This window comes from Micromys minutus (genome assembly GCF_963924665.1).
Source record: "Micromys minutus genome assembly, chromosome: 3".
Lineage (NCBI taxonomy): Eukaryota > Metazoa > Chordata > Mammalia > Rodentia > Muridae > Micromys > Micromys minutus.
The window spans coordinates 51889692-51914941 of NC_137972.1; positions in this window are offsets into that span (position 1 = coordinate 51889692).

Genomic DNA, 25250 nt, shown 5'->3' on the forward strand with positions numbered 1-25250 from the left:
AGATCTCCAGAGGGGCAATCAAACTTCTCAGCCAATCTCCCTGATATGTTAATAGGGATCTCCCTGGGTTGGATCATTAAGACTCAGTTAGAATGTACAAGGCTAAATTGCTTTGCCTTGTTGACTAGATTGACAGCAAATCAACTCAAGTGGGCTCCTGCCAACCCTTTTGCGGTGTGCCTGCTGACAGAGGAAATGGATCCCAGCAGGAGAAGATCTCTGAGTATTTAATCTCTCATTGCTATCCTCTAGGCACGGATGGGCTTGTGTTGCCTGGGTGAATTGTAGTTATTGTTTCCCAGTTTCTGGCAATGAGGAAACCATAGAAGGTATCCAATATGTTTCTGGGCAGTAGATCTCAACCTGTAGGTCCAATGACCCATTCACAGGAGTTACCTAAGACTATCAAGAAACACAGAATTGTGCATACAATTCACAAGAATAATGAAAACAAGAGTTGTGAAGAAGGAACAAAAGTAGTTTAATGGGAGGGGGCACCACAACATGAGGAACCGTATTAAAGGGTCACAGTATCAGTTAATGGCTGGGGTCATCATAACATGTGGAACTGTATTTAAGGGGTTGCAGCATTAGGAAGGTGAGAACCACTGCTCTGGGGGAAGATTACCCCTTGCAGGTCTGAAGGTTTGAAATGGGAAAAGATGTTCTTTGGGTATTATATTCAGAAAAGGAAATATCGAGGTTGAATTGAAAGCATGACCATAAGGCAAGAGGGGCTGGTGACACAAAGAGGCTAGGAGTGAGGCTGGAGTGAATGGGGGGGGGGGATTATTCCAAGAAGGAATGGTGTTGCAAATGGACTGAGAAGGAAAGAACTTAGTATCTTTGAGGATATTGAAATGGACCAGCATGGCCAGATGGATGCATAGGGGCCAGCTTGGCTCATAGACCATATAAGGGGCCTGTTTTGCTTTGTTAATTAGATCGTCTTACAAAGTTGAGATTTTGTCCAAAATACCAATTGAGGTTTTAGGCCAGGAGGGACATAAAGCATCTACAAGGAGAGTGGATCAGAGGGAAGCAAAGAATAAGCGAATCAATGAGGTAATTTGAGACATGTAGGAGGGGAGACGACAGTGTTAGACTTGGGTGATAGGATCAGTGAGACCAAGGTCGATGAGTTAAGAGCACAACCGGGAGGCAGGGAAAGGACTTAGTGATAGCTTAGCTGTGGGGCAGAGATGGTTAGGGTGGGAGGCATCTAGGATGTACCCATGTTTCTGTCTCCGGCAACCAGGAATGTGTGTATAGGTGCTTGAGTTCTACCATTGACCCAGTTCTATTCTGAAACTGGGTTTTTTCATTGCCCGATAAGCCAAGTCCTAACCACTGCCCTCCCTCCTCCTCGTGTCTGCCTCGAGTCTAGAGAGAAAGTAGTTTCTTTCCTGAGCAAGCTGTGCACCTTGCCAACAAAATGAAAGCTGCACTCCTTTTTAATAGTCAGCGCCACATGACCGGCCTCTCTGGCATGCAATACTGGGTCCTTGAATGATTTAACATCTGTTCTTCTTACTCAGCCCTAATCTGAATGCACTGCCTGCTGATTATCAAAGACACAACTTATTACCCTGATTCTAAGACTCCTTCTGCACTGTTTCAATTAATGGGACCGTGAGTGTGTGTGCTCTAGAATGGCGGAGCAAAGACAGGATTTAATTTAATTGATTTAATTTGCATATCTCATTCTGAAAGAATTATGTGCCGTAAATTCACCTACTGGCAGGACCTGGCCACTGCTGCTTCCTTTGTGAATACAAAATTAGCTTCTCTAAAAGTTCTCCCAACCCTTGTTGCCTTAAACTCTCCTGAGATGCCTAATGCATGCTTTCTTGGGAAATGGAGTGAGTTTGGGGGAGCTGTGTATAGCATTAGACTGCATATAAGAGAGGCAAAGGTCATGGGAACTTATATCATCTTAGGTGCTATCTCTAAGGGAGCTATTGTGATTCTTGGCACTGAAGCCAGAGCAGATACAGTGAGCATCATGGGGAAGGGGGCTTCCAACCAAAGGTATACTTCCTGGTACTACTAAAGTTTTTCTATGAGACTGTAGAAAAGGAAAAATGATGTAGACCTTTACTTCACATAAGTAATGTATGTATCAAAGATATATTTCAATGCATATAAATACATAAATGGTGGGAAGTTATTCATTATGCAACAAAATATCTATTTGTGGCAGATAATGAACAGTCCCACTGCACACAGAAGGTAGCTGTTGCACTTGGTGCTTTTGCTGTCCCTGACACCCAAGAGCTCCCTTGTCGCAGTAGCTGGAGCAACTACACTTAGCATTCTCAGCAGAGGCCTTCTTAGGCCTCTCCCTCTTGTTCTGTAAGTATATCTAGCATCTTTCTGATTGGCTGTTAACTATTCTAAATTCTACCCTTCTCTCTCCTTGTGTAAATTTTTAGTCATTTTCATGCTCAAATTTCTTTTATAAATTCATTCAGTTGACAAAGACTGGGTAAAGACTAGATACCAAGAGCTGTACTAATTTTACAGAATGGGGGAATGAATTAGATAGTGACCAGTGCTCGAGAGAGTTAGTTCAGGGATGAATATTATTGCACAAATTTAAGTCTAAAGACAGGGACCACCAAAAGGAACTGTATGATCCTTGGGGGCTTCTGATCTTGCTCAAGGTTACAGTATTGTGGGTAGCCAGGGAAACTCTTACAGGATCTAACCATAGAGCGGAGTCTCACAGGATGAGTGGGGGGGTCAGTCACCCTTAGGAAAGATGGAGGTGAGGAGACTCACTGGGTTTCACTGAAGAGACTATTTAGAAGGGTAGGAGGGGCAGATGGGACCAGTGCAGGTAAAAACTGATGTATGCAATACTTATAATTTTGTTCGCTCTGCATTCAGTTTGCAAATAGAACACATCTCTCTTTTTTTTTTGGAAGTGTGTGTGTGTGTGTGTGTGTGTGTGTGTGTGTGTGTTGGGCCTCATTGTAGCCTCCCAAATCTCACACTATTAATTTGAATGTGATAGACTCCTACCTTCTAATATCAGGAATGGGCATGCAATATCCGCTGTCCAGTCCTGCATCTGAAGCAGTGTGTTTTCATTTCAGGATGGATTTTCTTTTTTTTTTTTTTTTATTGAACAAGTTTATTTTAAAAAACAAAGATAAATGTACAAATTTTAAGCATTTTTGCATAAAAGTATACAAATACAATTTTGTCAGTGCTTGGCTTTTTTTAGAAAGGTTTGATAGTGTGCATTAAGATCTTACTAGTTACAATGAGCATAAAGTACATGTAAAACAGGATGTAACCGGGAATTAGTCAAAGTTTTCTTGGTGTGTAAGAATTAAGCATAATGTTTTTTTTTTTCTTTTTTCCTTTTCTTTTCTTGAACTTCACACAGCCTGTGAGTTGTTCAGGATGGGTTTTCATGGTGAATTTGTGTCCTCCTTGACTAGCATGTTTTCTTGGGGACCCTTCCACTTGGTCACCTGTTCTCTGTATTTCAGTGCAGGAACACTTGATAATGTGGCAATATCCACAGTGATAATACAGACCCATGAAAGTCCTGTGTCACGAGTTTAAAGGGCTCGTTCTGTGACAAATCCTGACAAGTGCCCAGGGATGAAGATGGTCCCCAGCATTTGTCTCATTTCTGGGTTTAAAAAACATCTGAAAAGTAGCTTCAACAGGCCATTGACCTGGCTAGACATTAAATGTCACTTTATTTTATTTTTTTTTCAGAGAAAATGTTTTGTGTGCTACAGACATCTATATGGAAAAGTTAACCTTCAAAGGCCCAGAATTTTATGTCTCCTGACATTTGTTTTATATGCTTGCTAATTTATCACCTTTTCAGCTTTTCTCATGGATTTGTACAGCTCTTCCCGGTCAGTAACCCAGGGCCTGCACTGAACAGCAGACAATGGTTTTCTGTGCAGCTGCAATGACCACGCGTTCAAGTTCTGCTTCCAGCTGTTCCAGCTCATTTCCTTCCATGGATGGTTCTCTGTGATTTCTGAAACACTGCAACCAATATTTTATCCTTGGCTGCTTAATAAATACAGCCAAACCCACAGCCTTTCGAATTTCAGAGAAACCATTTCTATGATTTCTCAACAATGGGGAGTTTATCTGCCAGAGGAACAGCCTTGAGGGACTCCATTTATTTTAGAATATAATGGAGTTTTTTCTATAAACCTTTAAAAGCAACATTGGAGGCTTCCCTCAGAGCTAGTTTATGATTTTTTTCTTTTTCTTTTCTTTTCTTTTCTTTTCTTTTCCTTCTTCTTTTTTTAAATCTTCACCTGGCTTGAAGCTCTATGATTGTCATCCCCCGAGTCTTTGGACAAAAGCTAATCATTTCTTGGGTGACTACTGAAAGTCCCTGGCTTAGTCTGGTCTGGCATCTTACAGGTATAGGAAGCTGTGTAGGGTCGTCTGCGGCAACATTTTATGCCAAATGCCGGGGTGACAGGTATGGAGGATGTTCTAGATGTTTCTCATATTTTAAAACTTCAAGTCCATTGTAAGACATGCGTGATCAAGCTTCCCACTCACCTTGAGTTCTAGTCACTGAGAAAACACTATTTTCCTCTGAAACATTTGTCTCTACATTGCCACTGACAATGAAATGTGGCCCCTTGCCAAAACAAACCCTAAACCAAACCAAAGTACACCTCTATCTCGGACACTTACTCAGAACTCCTACCATGTCGCCCAGAGAGAGAAAACAGCAAGTAGAGCCACAGTCTACATCCAAGTCATTCCCTTGTCATTGTGGGGGGACCCTTAATTGTCTCGTGGAAATATTGTCCCTCCATAGGAGAGTTTCTGTTCCTGTTTTGTTTTTTGTTTTTCCAGAAAGACAAAAGTTTTTAAGTTCCTTAAGTTATAGGGTCTATATGCAGACTGATTCTGCCCTTTTTCTGGACATATTGACGCATCCTTTAAAAGTGTCTAATGTTTTGTTGTGTTTTTGTGTGAAAGAACTAAAACTGTAGTTTGAAAAATTTCTCCTGGATTCAAGAAAAGCAAAATGTCTTAGAGGATGGTAGATTTGATCATTTGCAACAACTTTCCCTCAGTTTGACACAAACTGACACACACACACACAAAATATATATGTATATATATGTATATATGCACACAGATATGTATATGTGTATTATATATTATATGTGTATGTATATATGCATATATAATTATATATATATGTTATACACACACATATATATATATGTATACCAGCAGTCTGATGGGGAATAGAAGCTGAGGTTCAGGAGATATTAAGGTCCTGTGTCCTTCACTGGAAAATGTGAATCAGGAGCCTCTAAACTGCATACCATACAAGCCTAAGGGCCTGAGTTCAGATTCTCAGAACCCATGTAAGAAGTCAGGCATGGCTGTGTACATTTGTAACTGTAGCTCTTTAGGTAAGAGGTAACAATCCCTTGGACTTGTCAGGCAGCTACTGTAGCTCAATTAGTGAGCTCCAGGATCAGTGAGAGGTTGTCTCAAACAATAAGGTGGAGAAAGGACCCTGACATTTCCCTCTAGACTCCTACACAGGTACACACACACAGGCATATGTGTCACCATATGCACATGTAAACACACATAAACATACATACTGCCTACCTGCCCTACATGAGAGTGTAACTCAGAAACAAAGTTTTCCTCTAATAATTTGAAACCCGTGATGAATGTCAGGGACTTTCCTGATATAACATTGAAGGATAGCTGTGTGTTGTTTAATTATTGAGACTCTGGCTCTAGAAGTAGAATAGACTGCCCCTGGCCCTATGACAAGGCGAAGGAAAATCTAAGAACCCTAAGAGTCAAACCACTGTGCCCATGAGAACAGTCAGAACTAAGCCATTTTCAGGAGAGGTTAGGATCCTTGATCCTGCTGCGTGAATGGGAAGCTTATCCATAGAGAGGAGCTTTTACGTGGGGACTCCAGCTGGCTGCCTCCATGGGGCAGTTTATGCTGGATGGTCTAGAGCCTGGCTTGGTGTAACTCTTGCTTGCTTTCTCAGTCAGACTGCTCCAGTTGTCTGTGCTGGATTCTGTAAGCGCCTGATTTGATGGTGTTTGATATCCCCTACCATTTTTATCTGTTATTTCACTTTTGAAATATGTGTGACATATATATGTGTGACAAACTCACTTATTTGAAACTGAAAATGTGACAGCCGTAGATTGTTCTGACCCCACAGAACACCTGGCTTAGCTACCCGTAGTTGGATGATAAATGTGAATGCAAAATCCTTTTAGAATTGACATTGCAAATTGTTTATAGAGAAGCTTTTCTGAGTGCATTTGTAGGTGAACAATTCACAAGTAACCAGCACACAGGGAAACAATTACAGGTTTGAGTACAGACAGAAGTACAGAAGATAGATAAGCCCACCAGATGATAGAAAGGCAGAAGGTAGTTCAAGTAATCCTACTTAGGAAATTAAATACATTGACAGGAAGTTAAGGATTGTGTGCTTTGTTTTTTTTTTTTAAAGAACAAATTTGAAACATGGAATTGAAAGCAATAATAATTAAACTTAATAGGACAAGAGATTAATCTGACAACAAATTTGGTGTGAATAATAGATTCATTGACCTGTAAGGTGGTAATGTGAGGAGCTGAGCTCTCCAAAGTGGAGGGTGGGACATACTCATCGGAGGTCTGAGGTGACTCTACTGAGATAAAATCCATGATTCTACCAGTGACACAGGGTTCAGAACCGTCTTATTTATGGAGTATAGTTCAGTCACTGTGGTGGGAAAATGTTTAACTTAGGCCCAGTGACACAGAAATGGCCTTGTGATATGGAGAGAGAAACTTTAGAAGGGTAAGAGAAATAGGCTGGGCTTTCGTGGAATGTGTCTAAAACTGCATCTGGGGCAGTCACACTGATAACTTCAAGCTGCCATAGGATTCCATTGCCATGAGTAATTGTGTGTGTGTGTGTGTGTGAGAGAGAGAGAGAGAGAGAGAGAGAGAGAGAGAGAGAGAGAGAGAGAGAGAGAGAGAGAAGAGAAAGAGAGAGAGAGAGAGAGAGAGAGGACAGACAGACAGACAGACTCAAACCCAGAGCTCATTCATTCAGCTGTTGAAGAAAGACCTCATAATTTGGGAATCCTCTGTCTTCATCTCTCAGGCTTGCAGACAGGCCTCTACATCTTCCTTGCATTTATATGGGCACCAGGGAAGGACCCTAGTCTCATGCTGGTGGCAGCAAGCTCCTGACACAATATAGCTGCCTGCTTAGTTTTTTGGCCAGGAGTTTTACCAGGGCCTTAGACACCTGAAGTCAGTCTCCTTGCCAAGTAAGTTTGCACACCTATAAGGCTCTTCTAAACGCCTCCTTATTAGAGCAGTGCCAAGTTTATCCACAGGCAGAAGCCATCCTGCCAGAACATGTGTGACGAGGAAGCTGTGCTGGGTGGCTTTCAGTGTCTAGCTTCTAGAATCCAAGAAGGAACACTCCAAAGGAATGGGGATGGAGAGGCTCTATGGGCCAGATCCATAGCTGCTTCTGTTTGCTTGGCAGCACAGCATCCTGCTTCTTTTGGAAATGGAACATGTTCTGTGAATGAACAATTCAGCCAGTGATAGACATGAGCTCAGACATGCCAGTTACACTCCAGTGTCCTGATAGACTGTACTTGGTCTGTGGATGTGCTCTCCACCCATTCTAGTTCAGAGAGCCTCCTCTAAGCTCTTCTGCCAAAACTATGGGGAAACCGATTACTGAAAACCCTGAGCATGCAGGACCTGGGTACATGCTGCTGCTGGTGTTTGCCACTGTGAAAACAGGGGAACATGGATTCCAGAAGGTGGGAGAAGAAATCAGAATGGGAGAGTACAGGGTTCTTGGGATCCTATGTGAATCCCTAGATCAGATTGTGTCCTCACTTACACAATCCCACATATTCCCCTTTCCTCTGTTTGGATTGAGTTCTTGTAATCCTGAGTACTGACATATAATTATGTAAATTAATATATTATGGTATACTCCTTCCTGTCCTTACAGTTATAAAATATTGCTCTTTCTGCAAATGACATAGAGGTTGGAACATCTTATTTCCCACTGAAGTTCACATTATATTGGTGAGTGCTTGTGGCAAGGACTCTGGGAGGATTGCTTGAGGTTTGCATTAGTTCATCTTATTTCTGTGACTAAATACCTGACTGAACTTAAAAGAAAAAGTGTCCATTTTGGCGGAAGGCGTTAGAGCCTGTGTTCACTTTGCTCTGTGCTTCTAGGGCCATTGTGAATTAGAATATCATGGTGGCAGGAGCCTCTGGAGGACGAGGTTGCTCATGGCACATAAGAAACAGGGAGAGGAAATCAGGAGGATGTCCAGACAAGCTACAGCCCCCAAGGAACCTGCTAGCATGCGTTGCCCATATAAGCCTGCTTTCTTCTCCCTGATTGATGCTATCCCATTGTAAACCCCCAGGACAGCAATGAATTCTGAGGGTCAGAGTCCTCAGGATCTAATCCCCTCTCAAGACACCTAGAGGTGAGTTTCACTAATCTATTCGCTTCTCAGCCAACCAAACTGACAATCAAGATTAACCATCAAAGGCTCACACCAGACCTCTTTGTATGGGGGTCTGGCAACTTCAGCTGCCAGTGGCTGAACAGTGACTCTTAGGAAGGCGAGACCATGTCATTTCAATTAGAATAGCCAGATCCGAAGCCAATCCTAGATTGTACCTTGTATTCCTCTTGGCACTCCTTCCAGTAGTCACATCCATCAGTACAAGGCTTGTTGTTCACTTGCTCATCCATCCATCCATATTCAGTCATTCATTCTTCAGCATGTGGAGCCTCACTTCTCTCAAGTGGAGATATCTCATAAACGAACAAGTAGCTAAGGACTGTATTGTTTACAGATTCACAGAGGCTCTATGTTGCCCAAGGAAAAGATTTGTATACCTAGTCCAAACTTACCTGGTTTTAAAATCTTGGCTTTGGTACTTTGTTAGTCCATGGGGCAGGTGTATTACTGTGTTTTTCTGTTTCCCACCTGTGTTCCCAGAGTTGTTGCTCAGGTACCAATTTGGTTAAAGCATATTTTCTGCTTCCTCCATTTTTGTAGGTTTGGATCTCACTGGCCTTATTACCCGAGCTGACCTTTAGGTGAGGACAGGTCTCTCCTTTGAGCTCTCATTGTATTTTTTACCTCACTCTTATTAGATTTGTAACATCACAGGGAAGTTGTTTTTTTATGTGTTTTCTCTCTGTGGCTTTGTGAGCCATTAAAAGGTCAGCATAGCATCGCATTCCCCTTTTAATCCTCAGTGCTGACATGAAATAGCTATGATCAGGTCCTGAATTATATATTGTAGCCACGACGATTTCGATTTGTCGCAGTCAGAATTTTATGGGTGTTCCTGTGAATTCAGATTCCTTTGTCTTCTTTATTAGATAGGAAGCCTCAAAGGACTTAGTAACATAGATAATTTTGTATGCCTGCACACCCAAATTGCCTTTTACAGCTCAGGACACAACAGGGACTGAATACACTTATGGAGTGGATCACTCTAAGCTTTTTGGAGCGAGTGGCTGAATGGTGGATTATAGAAGATACTATTTAAAGAGTCTTAAAAGACGAGTTTTTCTGGGCAACGTGGTGCACACCTCAGAACTTCTGAGGCAGAGAAACACAAGCCTGGCTCCAAGCTTAAGGTCAGCAAGGGATCTATAGAAGGCTCTTGTCTCAAAACAAAAGGCAGGAAAAGAGAAAAAGCAAGAAGGAAGAGGAGAAGGGAGAGAAAGAAGGAAGGCAGGGAGGAAGGAAGGAGGGAAGAAAGGAAGGGAGGAAGAAAGGAAGGAAGGAAGAAAGGAAGGAAGGAAGGAGGTAGAAGTTTAGATAGAGAAGATACTTCTTAGTCTTGGTAGGAAACCTAAGTAATCGTGCAGGAAAAGTGGAATTGTAGGCCCTGTGGAACCTGGTGAGAATGACTTAACAGTGTTTACATTTCTTCCTTTCAGGAAAGTTCAATGAACTTTCTTTCCCCCAGAGCAATTTAATGATAAGTTATGAACATAGTGTCCAATTATTTATTGATGTTAGACTATATTTCATCTAAACATGGACAATCTCTTACATCACCATATTATGCGTGTGTTACTTTCTATTGCTGTGACCAAGGTTGCTTATACAAGGAAGGGTTTATTTTCTTTCTTTTTTCCTTTCCTTTTTTTTCTTTTTTTAAACTTTATTTTAAAAAACAAAGATAAAAGAAAAAAAATTTAAACATTTTTGCATAAATGTATACAAATACAATTGTGTCAGTGCTTGACTTTTTTTTTCTTTTTTTTAAGGTTTGATACTCTGCATTAAGGTCTTACTAGTTACAATGAGCAAAAAGTACATGTAAAACAGGGTGTAACCTGGAATTAGTCAACGTTTTCTTGGTGTGTAAGGATTGAGCATGACGTTTTTTGTTTTGTTTTGTTTTCTTTTCTTTTTTTCTTGAACTTCACACAGTCTGTGAGTTGTTTCTGGGGCAGTCCGAGCCTCTGGGGTTAGTATCCCACTATCAGTGACTGCATATTATGCTGTTCTTTTGTGACTGGGTTATCTCACCAAGGATGATATTCCCTAGATGCAACCATTTTCTTAAGAATTTGGTTAAGTCATTGTTTCTGATGGCTGAGTAGTACTACATTGTGTAAATGTACCACAATTTTTGTATCCATTCATCTACTGAAGAACATCTGGGTTCCTTCCAGCTTCTGGCTATTATAAATAGAGCTGCTATGAACATTGTGGTGCATGTATCTTTGTTGTATATTAGAGTGTCTCTGGGGTATATGCCCAGAAGTGGAATAGCTGGATCTTCAGGTAGTACTATGTCCAATTTTCTGAGGAATCGCCAGACTGATTTCCAGAGTGGTTGTATCAGTTTACAACCCCACCAACAGTGGAGAAGTGTTCCTCTTTCTCCGCAACCTCACCAGCATCTGCTGTCATCTGAGTTTTGGATCTTGGCCAATCTGACTGGTGTGAGGTGGAATCTCAGGGTTGTTTTGATTTGCATTTCCCTGATGGCTAAGGAAGTCGAGCACTTCCTTAGATATTTCTCAGCCATTTGATATTCCTCAATTGAGAACGTTTTGTTTAACTCTGTACCCCATTTTTTAATAGGGTTGTTTGATTTTCTGGTGTCTAGCTTTTTGAGTTCTTTGTATACTTGGAAATTAGGCCTCTATCAGATGTGGAGTTGGTAAAACCTTTTCTCAATCTGTTGGCTGCCATTTTGTTTACTTAATAGTGTCTTTAGTCTTACAGAAACTTTGCAATATCATTAAGTCCCATTTGTCAATATTTGACCTTAGAGCACGAGCCATTAGTGTTCTGTTCAGGAATTTTCTCTTATGCCTATGTATTCTAAGGTTTTCCCTACTTTCTCATCTAATAGTTTCAGTGTATCTGGTTTAATGTGAAGACTTTTGATCCACTTACACTTGAGCTTTGTACAAGGAGATAAGAAAGGGTCTATTTTCATTCTTTTGCATGCTGAGTGTCAGTTGGACCAGCACCATTTGTTGAATAGGCTGTCCTTTTTCCATTGAATGTTTACAGCTTCTTTGTGAAAAATCAGGTGACCATATACATGAGGGCTCATTTCTGGATCCTCTATTCTATTCCATTGATCCACATGCTTATTTCTGTACCAGTACCATGCAGTTTTCAGCACAATTGCCTTGTAATATAGCTTGAGGTCAGGGATCGTGATTCCCGCAGATGTTTTCTTGTTGTTGAGGATGGATGTCGCTATTCTAGGTCTTTTGTTATTCCATATGAAATTGCACATTGATCTTTCCAACTCAATGAAGAACTGGGTTGGAATTTTGATGGGGATTGCATTGAATCTGTAGATTGCTTTTGGTAGGATGGCCATTTTTAGCATGTTAATCCTTCCAATTCATGAGCATGGGAGATCTTTCCTTTTTCTGAGATCTTCCTCGATTTCCTTCTTTAGAGGTTTGAAGTTCTTGTCATACAGGTCCTTCACTTGCTTAGTTAGAGTCACACCAAGGTATTTCATAGTTTTTGTGACTATTGTGAAGGGTATCTTTTCCCTAATTTCTTTCTCCACATGTTTGTCCTTTGAATATAGGAAGGCTACTGATTTGTTTGAGTTAATTTTGTATCCAGCCACTTTGCTGAACTTGTTTATCAGCTGTAGGAGTTCTCTGGTGGAATTTGTGGGGTCACTCAAGTACACTATCATGCCATCTGCAAAGAGTGATGTTTTTACCTCTTCCTTTCTGATTTGTATCCCCTTGATCTCCTTTTGTTGTCTAATTGCTCCAGCCAGGACTTCCAGTACTATGTTGAATAGGTAGGGGGAGAGTGGGCAGTCTTGTCGAGTCCCTGATTTTAGTGGGATTGCTTCAAGTTTCCCACAGTTAAGTTTGATGTTGGCTGTTGGTTTGCTATATATTGCATTTATTATTTTTAGGTATGAACCTTGGATTCTTGTTCTTTCCAGGACTTTTAACATGAAGGGGTGTTGAATTTTGTCAAATGCTTTCTCAGCATCTAGTGAGATGACCATGTGATTTTGTTCTTTGAGTTTGTTTATATGGTGTATTACATTGATGGATTTCCTTATATTAAACCATCTCTGCATCCCAGGGATAAAGCCTACTTGGTCATGGTGAATGATCGTTTTGATGTGTTCTTGAATTCGGTTTGCAAGGATTTTCTTGAGTATTTTTGCATCAATGTTCATAAGTGAGATTGGTCTGAAGTTCTCTTTCCTTGTAGGGTCTTTGTGTGGTTTAGGAACGAGGGTTATTGTAGCCTCAAAAATGAGTTAGGTAGTATTCCATCTAATTCTATCTTGTGGAATAGTTTGGAGAGTATTGGTGTTATGTCCGCAATAAATGTCTGATAAAATTCTGCACTGAACCCGTCTGGACCTGGGCTTTTTTTGGTTGGGAGGCTTTTGATGACTTCTATTTCTTTAGGTGTTATGGGATTATTTAGATGGTTTACCTGGTCCTGGTTTAACTTTAGGATCTTGTATCTGTCTAGGAATTCATCCATTTCCTCCAGATTTTCCAACTTTGTGGAGTATAGGCTTTTGTAGTAGGATCTGATGATTTCTTGAATTTCCTCAGTTTCAGTTGTTATGTCTCCATGTTCCTTTCTGATTTTGTTAATTTGTATACTCTTTCTTTGCCCTCTAGTTAATCTGCCTAGGGGTTTATCAATCTTGTTGATTTTCTCAAAGAACCAGCTCTTGGTTTTGTTGATTCTTTAGATGGTTCTTTTTGTTTCTATTTGGTCTATTTCTGCCCTAATTTTGGTTATTTCTTGCTGTCTACTCCTCTTTGGTGTATCTGCTTCCTTTTGTTCTAGAGCTTTTAGCTGTGCTGTCAAGTTGCTGATGTATGCTCTCTCCAGTTTCTTTTCGGAAGTGCTTAGGTCTATGAGTTTTCCTCTCAGTACTGCTTTCATTGTATCCCATAGGTTTGGGTATGTTGTTTTTTCGTTTTCATTGAATTCTAGAAAATCCTTAATTTCTTTCTTTATTTCTTCTTTGACCCTGCTATTGTTTAACAGTGTTGTTTAGTTTCCATGTGTATGTGGGCTTTTTGTTGTCTTTGTTGTTGTTAAAGACCAGCTGTAGACCATGGTGATCTGAGAGGATGCATGGGAGTATTTCAATCTTCTTATATCGATTGAGGCACATTCTGTGTCCAATTATGTGGTCAATTTTCGAGAAGGTGACATGGGGTGCTGAGAAGAAGGTGTATTCTTTTACTTTAGGATGATATGTTCTGTAGATATCTATTAATTCCAGTTGGTTCATAGTCTCTGCTAGTTTTACAGTGTCCTTGTTCAGTTTCTGTTTCCATGATATGTCCAATGGTGAGAGTGGGGTATTAAAGTCTCCCACTATTATTGTGTGGGGTGAAATGTATTTTTTGAGCTTTCTTAGGGTTTCTTTTATGAATGTGGGTGCTTTTGTATTTGGAGCATATATGTAAAGATTGAGAGTTCCTCCTGACAGATTTCCCCTGTAATGAGTAAAAAGTGTCCTTCCTTATCGTTTTTGATAACTTTTGGTTGGAAATTTACTTTATTCGATATTAGAATAGCCACACCAGCTTGCTTCTTGGGGCTGTTTGCTTGGAAGTTTTTTTTCCAACCTTTTACTCTGAGATAGTGTCTGTCTTTGTCTCTAAGATGAGTTTCCTGTATGCAGCAAAATGCTGGATTTTGTTTATGTATCCAGTCTGATAGCCCATGTCTTTTTATTGGGGAGTTGAGTCCATTTATGTTGATATCATAGAATAGTGTTTTCTGTTTCCTGCTATTATTGCTTTTGTAGGTTGAGTTGTGTCTTTGACTCTTTCTTCTTTTGGTTTTCTTGCTTAGGGTTTTTTTTTTTGTTTTTACTAGGATGTAGTTCCCCTCATTGTATTGGGTTTTCCACCTATAATTCGTTGTAATGTTGGGTTTGTGGTCAGATATTGTGTGAATTTAGATTTGTCTTGAAATATCTTCATCTCTCCATCTATGGTGATTGATAGTTTTGCTGGGTATAGCAGTTTGGGCTGGCACTTGTGCTCTCTTAGGGTCTGCCACCATTGGACCAGTGGATATCCAGGGAAACAGACCAGGTACAAGGGAAAGGCAAGAACATATCACTGTCATAAATCACTGTTTTATTAGGTTTTTATGTCTCTCTCCCATCCAGTCCCTCAATACTATGGGTATGAGGGAAAGACGGTTAGAGGGAAATGGGGCATAGACCTCTTGAGTCTTCCTGCTGATTAGGGGTGGAGTGTTTCTTCAGGCCAGTCCGAATGGTTCAGTAGTCAGGATGTCTACAACTTCGTTTGGCCAAACTTCAACAACAGCAAGCAGGAGTAGCAGTTACCACAGGCTCTCCTAGAACCCTCCTATTTAGCCCCTCTCCAGAATCCCCAGAACTAAGCTATCTGCAGCTGAAAATATCTCCCCTCCCCGCCCACGTGAGCATGAGACACTCACAGTCAGTGGCCGTGGACAAATTGAAGCAGCCTCATATCTCACACCTCGGATTAAAATGCAAACATATCCAAATTCATAACTGTTTTTTTTAAAAGAAACCAAAATGCATTCTACAGCTTTTGTTTGTTGTTCCTTTCTAGAAGACACAGCCTAGACCTTTTCCTCTCACAAGTTGGAAGTTAAGCTGGGTGGGGTTTTTCCCTGAGGGACTCTTTCCCTAATCCTAATACATATCAAGTCTCTCTTCAGTCTCTTTATTATCTCTTTAACACAGGCCTTGGCTGCAACATTTGGTTCCTGATGTTCTCTCTCTTCATACCGTACATTTCCTTCTGCTCCATTTGCTCAATATGTTTGTAGACCTGTGTAACGTGGATTACTAATAACTATGTGATGAGGTCTATTTTAGACTGGCTTAAAATCTCTTCCACCAGAGGAGTTAGTTGATTACTTTTCTGTTTAGGCTTTGACGAGTTCTTAGGACCTACCACTGCCATCTGATCTGGGTCCCTGAAGTCCCCGTTGCTCCCATCACTGTCTTCCTGGTTCCTGCTAGGATGGCCCACCAAGCTCTGCTTACAACATAAAAGGGCTTTACTACCCCAAAGTGCCCAAGACTTCCACATCCCCCATCAAACAGCATGGTCAGATCTGTCAGAGGAATAGCTCATTCCCTGGTACTAGTGTCTGCATTAATTAATTTTCTAGTGCTGTGATAAAACACCATGACAAGGACAACTTACAGAAGGGGCTTATTGGCTTATGGTTCTAGAGCAGTGGCTCTTCTTCCAAGCACTGCAACCCTTTAACACAGCTCCTCATGCTGTGGTGACACCAACCATAAAGTTATGTCATTGCTACTTTGTAACTGAAATTTTGCTACTGTTATGAATTGTAATGTAAGTATCTGATATGTAGGACCCCTGATATGGGACCCTTGCCAAAGGGTTGTGTAACCCCCAAAGTAGTGGCGATCCCATAGGTTGAGATCCACTGTTCTAGCACGGTAAGAGTCTATCCTGGTTGCAGAAATGGCTGAGAGCTCAAATACTGAGCAGCAGGAAGCAGAGAAAGCTAATAGGGAATGGTGCAAGGATTTGAAACCCCAAATCCCAACTCTAGTGACATACTTCGCTCCTTAAAGTCACACCTTCTACACTGTCTAAACAGTGCTAGTAACAGGGTCAAATACTTAAAAGGCAGACTGTTGAGGGCCTCTCCTAGCAATGACCCCACAGTGACTATTCACACCGGGGACTTGGAAGTAATAAGTTGCTCTAGTTTAAGCTGTAGGCCTCTGCCGAGTGTCATCAATTGCTCCAATAAATGACTGTGATGCAGAGGGATTTAGTTGTGGAGTCCATTTGATTGTCATGCCTCCTTAGTGTCCTTCACTGTGGGAAAAAATTGGTCTTTCCTTGGCTTTTATGGCTTCGAGACACTTTAAGATATTACAGTCCATTTATTTCTCATTATTGTACTCATTTGTTGTTGGTCTGATGTTTCCTTCTGATTAGATTCGGCTTAGCACGGTTGGCAGAACTCACGCCGAGAGCAGGACAGGCTCTTCTCATCCCTTCTGATTGCCGATGAGCTACCTTCATCAGTGTGTGGAGTCAGTGTTTTCTAGGCTTCCCCACTGTACACGACTCCTTCCCTCTGTCATCAAGATGTGCTTGAGAAGCTGCCTCGAGGCTAGGCACATAACCGTTGCTCACTGGGCTTTCAATTAATAAGAGTTTATATTTGGCAGATATTTGTTTGGTACTTATACCTGGGACTGTAGAAACATTATGTGGTTTTATAGTGGTACTTGCTTCTGTATACAAACCTTATAACAAATCCAAATAAGTGCAATGAATAAAATAATGGTTTTACTGAAGATTAGATAGAGGACAGTTGAGTACTTCTTACAAGAACAAATAGGAAAGACTCCTGAGAGAGACCATGGGGACTAAGTGGGTGTGTATGGGATTTCCAGACACCAGAATAAGTAGATGAAATAGGAAATGGAGCCCGAGCTACGACAGCTAGGTGATGGGTTTGTATTATATGCACATGTAAGTCGTCCATCTCCAGATATTAGAAGTGCAGAGGTGCAGAGGGAGGTGTGGGAAAGTGAGGCACTAATTGGAAGGATATATATATATATATATATGGTCTCATGTAGGCCAAGCTGGCCTGGAGCTTGCTAGCTAGCTAAGGATAGCTTTGAACTTCTTATCTTCCTTCTTTTACCTTGCTAGGGCAGGGTGACAGATGTGTGCCACCACTCCTGCGTTAGGTAGTGCTGGGTATTGAACCCAGGGCATTCAACTCAGGGCCAAATGCATCCAAGGAAAGCTATATCCCTAGATCCCAAAGGGGATTTAAAAAATTAAATTTATTATTATTGTGTGGGTTCAGTTCTTGCCTTTGGGTTCCTGACTTGAGTTCCTGCTCTGACTTACTTGGATGATGGACAACAAGGTGTAAGTTGAAATAAACCCTCTTCTCCCCAAGTAGCTTTGGATCATGGTGCTTTTGTCACTGTAATAGAAACTGTAACAAAGACACCTGGCTTCTGCCATTATTCCAGGTTTCACATTCATGTATAAAGAGTTAGAGCCAGAATCCACCAATCAGGGGATCTTACATGTTTGTCTTACTTGGTCATCTTTTATAATATTTTCTAGTTCTATCCATTTGCCTGAAAAATCTTACATTTTCATTTTTCTTTACAGCTGAATAGCGTTTATGTACCACATTTTCATTATCCACTAATTGGTTAAAGGGCATCTAGGTTGTTTCTATTTCCTGGCTATTGTGCGTTCAGCAGCAATGACCAGAGCTCAACAAGTGTATGAGGCGTAGGATGTAAAACCAGTCCTTCAGACACATTCCCAGGAGTGAGGCTGCTGGGTCCTACAGCATGTTTGCTTTTAGCTTTATGAGCAGTCTCTATCCTGATTTGCACAGTGGCTGCAGCAGTTTGTAATCCCACCAATAGGGAATGACAGTGACCCTTTTCCCACATCCTTACCCACATCTGTTGCAAGCTGTTTTCTTAATCTTAGCCATTCTGACTGGGGTATGGTGACATATCAAAGTAGTTTTATTTTTTTTTTATTTTATTTTTTTCAAACAACTTTATTTTACAAAACAAAGATAAATGTACAGATTTTAAACATTTTTTGCTTAAAATTATACATTTTTGTCAGTACTTTTTTTCAGATTTTAACATAATTTTTACATAAAACTATATGAATATATTTTTTAATCAGTACTTGATTTTTTTCAAGGTTTGATAGTATACCTTGAAAACTTAATAGTTACAATGAGCATAAAGTACATGTAAAACAAAATGTAACATGGAAATAGTTAAAGTTTTCTTGTTTTGTAAATTTTTTTTTGTTTTGTTTTGTTTTGTTTTTTTTATTTCTTGGACTTCATACAGTCTGTGAGTTGTTTCTGGGGGAGTGCAAGCCCCTGGGGTTAGCATCCCACTATCAGTGACTACATATTATGTCTGTTCCAAAGTAGTTTTAATTGGCATTTCCCTAATTGCTAAAGATGTTAAACACTTTTAAAGATGTCTCATTCACAACAGACACCTCAAAACTTAGGAAAAATACTTACCCAAGGAGTTAAAAGAGCACTTTAGTGAAAACTTGAGCTCTTTGAAGAGAGATTGAGGAAGATGCTAGAAGTTGGCAAGACCTCCCTTGCTGATAGATTAGTAGAATTAATATTGTGAGAATGATTGTCCTACCAAAAGTGCTTTGCAGATTCAAGATGATACTAATCAAAATTCCCATGTTCTTTACAGAAATAGAAAAAAAAATACCCTAAAATTCATATGGAACCACAAAGACCCCAAATAGCAAAAGTTATCCTGAACAAAAAGAACACCGCTGGAGGAATTGTTATTCCAGAGATGGAGCTACCTAACAAAGCAGAGAAACAAGAAAGGGTGATACTGGCACAAAAATAAGCGTGTAGTCCAATATAGAAATGTAGATGATCCAACATGAATGCATGTAGTTATAATTACAGACAACTGCTATTTGATAAAGAGGCAAAACAAAAACAAAACAAAGACAAACAAACAAACACACCAAAGAAAAGACAGACTTTCAACAAATTGTCCTAGGAATTAGACCTGCGTCTACCCCACCCAACCTCAAATTCATCGAAGATCTCAATGTGAAAATGGACCACAGAGCTTCAGGAGAAAACAAAGGCAGCACCATCATGAGACAGGCAAAGGAAGGAACTTTATGAATGAGACTCTATTTGTCCAGAAGGAAGGACAACAGTTGACAAATAGGACCTCATTAACCAAAAAGACTTTGTGCAGCAAGGAAAACAATGAAATTAGTGAAGGGAAGCCCAGAATAGGCAAGAATCTGCCGTTTAACATCCAGTATGTATGAGAGACTCAGAAATCAAAGACTCAAGAGAACAAATGACTCACTTAAACAGGGGCCACTGATCTGAACAGAAAGCTTTCGAAGGAAGCACCTAAAATGCCAAGGAAATATCTTTTAGAAGTGTTCAGCATCAGGTGGGGATAGTTTTGTCAAAGAATCTTCTTGACTGTCCCATGGTACAGTTTTTCCCTAAGTGAGGATCTTTTCTCTAGGTCCTGGACTATAAGAGTAGGCCAGCATTTGTGGGTCACATGACAGTAGGCCAGCATTTGTGGGTCATGTGTTAGTGTGTCACATGGCCGTGCCCACCTCTGGCAATAGGAGGATTGGAACCTTAGCATACCTTACCATAATCAGCTCCTTTCAGGCCCAGGAAGCGACCTGCCACATCTTGGCTGAGTGCTGCAGGCCTTGAGGACTGTATGCTGTAGTCACAGGACACAGTGCCTATTCTTTCTTTGCACCTCATGATGCATGAGTCATTCTTCAAAGTCAATCCTGAGTTAGCCCTGGATTTGCTGTCAGGCGAGGCAGCCAGAGGAACCTGAAATTCATGGCCAGACTCTGAAATTTGTCACACTGGGTGTAGATGTAACATGACTGAAGTTAGGTACAGTTACTGTAGAATTTCAGGAATTGTAAGTAGTTTTATTTTCATGTAAATAGATAATAGGGTTTACTGAACATTGAAAAATTAAATACAATACTATTTTATATAAATAGTTTTGATTTAAATTTGTCCCTGATTTTAGTGGGCAGTTTAATGTGCCACAGAAGAAAAACAAAAGTTGAAGGCAGCACTTTAATATTAAATAATGTAATAATTAATAATGTATAAAATAATAAAGTGCTAAATAACAAGAATTTAGTGAAAATTTAATGTATTGCTTCATTACATTTACTAATGCTCTCAATTTAATTATGTATTATATAATAACAGTTGACAATGTAACTTGTCAATTTAATGTAACTTAAATATTAGATGGTAATTAAATTGTTATAGCTACAAGTTTTATGAGAATATACATTATGACACATGATTAATGATTATGTCGAAACAGTGATAAGAATCATAATTTAGAAAATTGATACATAAACCTTAAGAATGCACATGACCTTACTACCTACCTCCTCTATTCATTACTGTCTAGGTCCATCTCTGCTGTGTGGTCTGCCTGCTGTACCCAAGAAGGCCAGCAGAGGGTGTCAGATCCCTTGATACAGGTGTTACACATGGTTGTGAGCCACCATGTGGGTGCTGAGAATTGAACCTGGGTCCTCTGCAAGAGCAGTTAGTGCTTTTAACCATGGAGCCACCTCTCCAGCCCCAGATGATAGTCTTGATATGTTTCTGTAATTTTTGGTCACGTGATCTCACTGGGTTTGCAAATTGTGATGAGTAATCTTCGTTATGAGCTTAAACCAAGACATAAGGACATAAGCCACTGGGAGCAGCTGTCAGGAAAAAAAAGTTTTTTTTTTTTTTTTTTTTTTTTTTTTTTAACTTTCTTTCTTTTTTTTTTTTTTTTTAAAGAAAAGGAAATTACTGATAGGAAATGCACTTATAAAATCCCCACGGAGGACAAATGGTTTTCACTGCGATATAAACGTATCAGTAAGATTATTTTTATTCACACCTATTGTCACCTAAAACATCCTGTAAACAATTAGGTATAGTCTAAAACGAATGAGTAAGTGATTCTCAGCAATCACTGGTTTGGTAATTAGTAAGATCGCACAATCACGTCTACATTCTGGAGTGTGCGTTCCTCGGGCGGTGTAAGAGGAGTCGGAACACAGCCGCACAGAGATGGTTCAGAACAGTTGCCACTGACTCTGTCCTCTGTCCTCATGACAGGTGGCACTTCCTCTGCTTGAACGATGACAGCTTCAGTGTCAGTTTGGAACAATAATAGCAGCCCCCGTGGTCTGCAACATGGCTCCAGGACTCTGACACAATAGTCTGTGCCTATGTGTGGCAGCAACTCGAAGTTTACTTCTAGTGAGCAAGGGCAGCGTTACTGTCAGCTGTTCTGCATACTTTAATAGTATAGTCTAATTATTCATAAACAAATAAAACACACAAACACTCTTCATTCTATTTTTAAAAAATCCATCCACCCATAATACCTCTCATACGGCTTAGGCGAACACATGGTGAATTTCTGGTAGGTGCATGAATTGCCTCAGATAATACGGCTTAGTGATGAGTGTTTCATATTTCATACCACGAAATGTGCATTACTGACATTTACTCAAGGAATTCCAAATCCCGAATGCCACAGCTTACTTTAAAACCCCCTCAAAGTTGTGGCTCTGCAGCCGGTTTAGCAGATTAAATACAAAGTATTCTAGCGCATGAGGGATGCTCTTGATCATGTCATTTGATGTGGAAAGACCCACCCTACACGTTCCCGGTGCCTTCTGGTGGCGGTGGATAAAAAGAGGCTCTGCTCTTCAGCTGCTTGGCTTTGTGCTGTACTGGCAAATTCATCTACTCTGTTGAAGCTGCTGCCACTGTGGCAGAGATTCTTGGCTGACTTCAGAACCTTCTTTTTCCATCTCCTGTTGTGAACGAAGGACATTAGCTTCCCGGGAGACTGCTCCGGCATCCTGCCTTGTGTACTGAGCAGCTCGGGGCTCCTCAGCCTTTACAGTGTGGGAATAGCCATTGCCGGGCTGCTCAGAGCATCTGTGTAAGCCAATCCCTCTCCAATATCTGCTCATTCTATCTAGTTTCTCCAGTTGGTCATCACCCTTCAGGAGATGGATAATCCTTTCACAGGGATCACACACCAGAGATCCTGCATTGTAGATATTTACAGTATGAGCCAGAACAGTAGCAAAATTACACTTATGAATTTGCTATGAAATAATTTTACGGTTGGGGGGTCACTACAACATGAGGAACTGTATTAAAGGGTGTCAGCATTAGGAAGGCGGAGAAGCACTGCTCTAGAGAACCCCGACATTTGGATGTCCACTCATCCAAATAGGGAGAGGGAACATTTATCAGTTTTCACTCGGCTATATGGGACTTGGGCTCCAAGTGAGGTTTTTTTTTTTTTTTTTTTTTTTTTTTTTTTTTTTTTTTTTTTTTGACTTTAGACTGCAAATGTTATGGGTACGCTTTCCCACTCCCTCTTCCTACTCAGGCTCTAACATAAATACCGAGTTTCTGTCTAGGTTTTACTCCAGAGGTAACATGGAGACTATTTCCATCCTCTTTTTATAAGATAAGTTGGATTTAGATACATTGTAGCCACTGGCACCCACTTGAAGCTCAGCCAGAGTTAGGGACTATGGGTCATTTGCACGTGTCTGTCTTCTTTTGGTCCCAGTCTAAGGATTGTTGACAGCTATAGCTGGGCCTTAACTATTAGGGAGGTTGCTACACTTCCAGAATGATCCTGGTGTTTGGGGGCTGGCTGGCTCATTGTGTAATAATCTCCCCCGTGGCTGGGGATTGGTCTGTAGTGCGTAGTGTGTTTGTAGCCTCCTCCTCTGTATTATGATTTCAGCAGAACAGGCACAGCTGCACCCAGGTCTTTTCCTAAGGGGCTGGCTGAGGTTGTAAATGGCTTATATTGCACCCTCTTCCCTTCCTGGGCTTTGATGGTAAATTCTTTTTCCTTATCAAACAAAGCTATGCATGTGCTTATAAGAGAGAATGCAAAGATAAGCAAAAAGAAGCAAATAAAAAAGCCAGCCAACGAACCAGGCGGAGATAGCCTCTGATAACAGCGTCTCATACCTTTGTAGTCCCTTGGGAGCTGTTTAGGAAGACCAATGCTTGTCCTTCCGCTCAGACATTCTGATCCAGGTGGTCTGGGCTGGCCTGCCGGGGAAGTTTCTCAAGGTCTCAAGTGTAACTCTAGGAGACATTATGTCTAGACTTTAGGCCGTAAAATGTGTGCTTTGTCATGGCAAGTATCCCGTAATATAGTTTTGTTACCTGATTTCATCATTTAATTGTTTATTATGAGCATCGTTCCAGAGAAAGAGGACAGATCTAACCCATCTTCTTAATAGTTTCCCAGTGTGAATTAATTTAATCCCTCTATTGTGGTTCGGTAAATGGGATGTTCTCACCTAGGGGGGGGGTCGTGGTGGGGGGGCAGATAAGAAGGAAATGTCCTGGTAGGCATCAGAAAGCTAACAGACTCGAGAATGCCAGCGTAAGTTTGGCTTGTGTTAAGATTTTTTTTTTTTTTTTTTGTTGTTGGTGGTACTGGAATCCTTGGGTATAAAGCTGTGGTTTTGAGTAGGTCAGTTTCCAAACATGGCTTATCAACCATGGGCACTGAGAGGAATTCACTCAGTTGTTTATTTTATTCACACAACCAACACAGGCTGAGCATCACACCCAGGACACCAGAGTTAGATTTTGGTTTTCGCCCGAAGGAATCTATGCTCTAAAAGCAAGCAGAGGCAGATAAACCAACAGTCTGCGTTTGTTTACAGAGAGCTTCCTTCTGCTCCAGGCTCTCTTGATAACCTCAGTAAGTGGATTTCCTGGGTTAGTGGTCAGCATTACCTAAGGAGGTCAGCATCGTGGGAATCATCCCCTTCCACCAGAGAATGAGTTCATGAGAGAAGGAATGAGTTTGATGAGCTTACTTACAGAGCATGTATGAGGACTTATTTACAGGAACATGGGTAACCCCAAAGATGCCTCATCACCCAAAAGTCTTAACTGGCAGGGATGATAATCTCCCTACAGCTGCATAGATCAAGTCCCTGCCAGTTAATCTCTCCACACATGTTTATTCTCAGAACCTCCCTAGAACACAAGACCACAGGCAGCTTGGATGGAATAAATAGAACTTACAGGAAGAGGGAGCTGAGATCTCATGTGAGGGTCTCATGATCCTTCATACCCCTCCTCCTATGAAGACATGTTGACAGATTCAGTCCTGAGGATCTGATGCAGGAGTCAAAGCCTCTCCAATCAGGATGGCAATGGATGCTTCAGCATGTTCCATATCAGCTAGGAGTCAAGCCAAGGTATTCTGGCTCCAGAGACCAGGGCTCTCCACTGTTATAAGAACCCATGCAACCTCAGACAGCAGGTTAAACTAGTACAGCCATTATGAAAATCAGTGCGAAAGCATCTTAAAAAAAAAAAAAAAAAGATAGAGATGCCATATTACCCAGCTGGACCATTTCTGGGAATATATCCAAAGAAACCATATCCTCCCCAAAAGATTCCTGCACATTTATATTTATTGTTGCTTTGTTCAAGGAATGCAAGGAAATGGAACCAGTTGGATGCTCACCAGCAGATGGATTGATAAAGAAAATGTGGTACACATTCTCAGTGGAATTTTATTTGGACATAAAGAAAATGGAATATGAAATTATGAAGTTCGCAGGAAAACGGATCTGGAAATGATCTCAAGCAAGGTAGCCCCTACTAAGACAAATCTCACCTGTTCTCTGCCATGTGCCAATCCTAGCCTTTAATGCTGTGTATGTGCATGTGTGTATAGAAGTGTTATAGGTTGGGAAACTAGACTGGGTTTCACAGGAGGGAAATAACGAAGTGTGTGTGTGTGTGTGTGTGTGTGTGTGTGTGTGTGCTTGCGTGCGCGCGCGCGTGCACAGGGACAACAGAGCACATGTGACATAGGAGGGAAGGTAGTGGAAGCCATGGGGAATGCCAGGTACTGACAGAAGAGTCAACAAAAGCAAACTTCATTTGAAAAATGACATAGTAAAACTTGATACTTGGTATGCTAACTAAAAACAAAACAAATTTAAGAGAGGATATCAGGTGCTGGGCAGGGCTCCTGATGGTAGAGGGCAGTT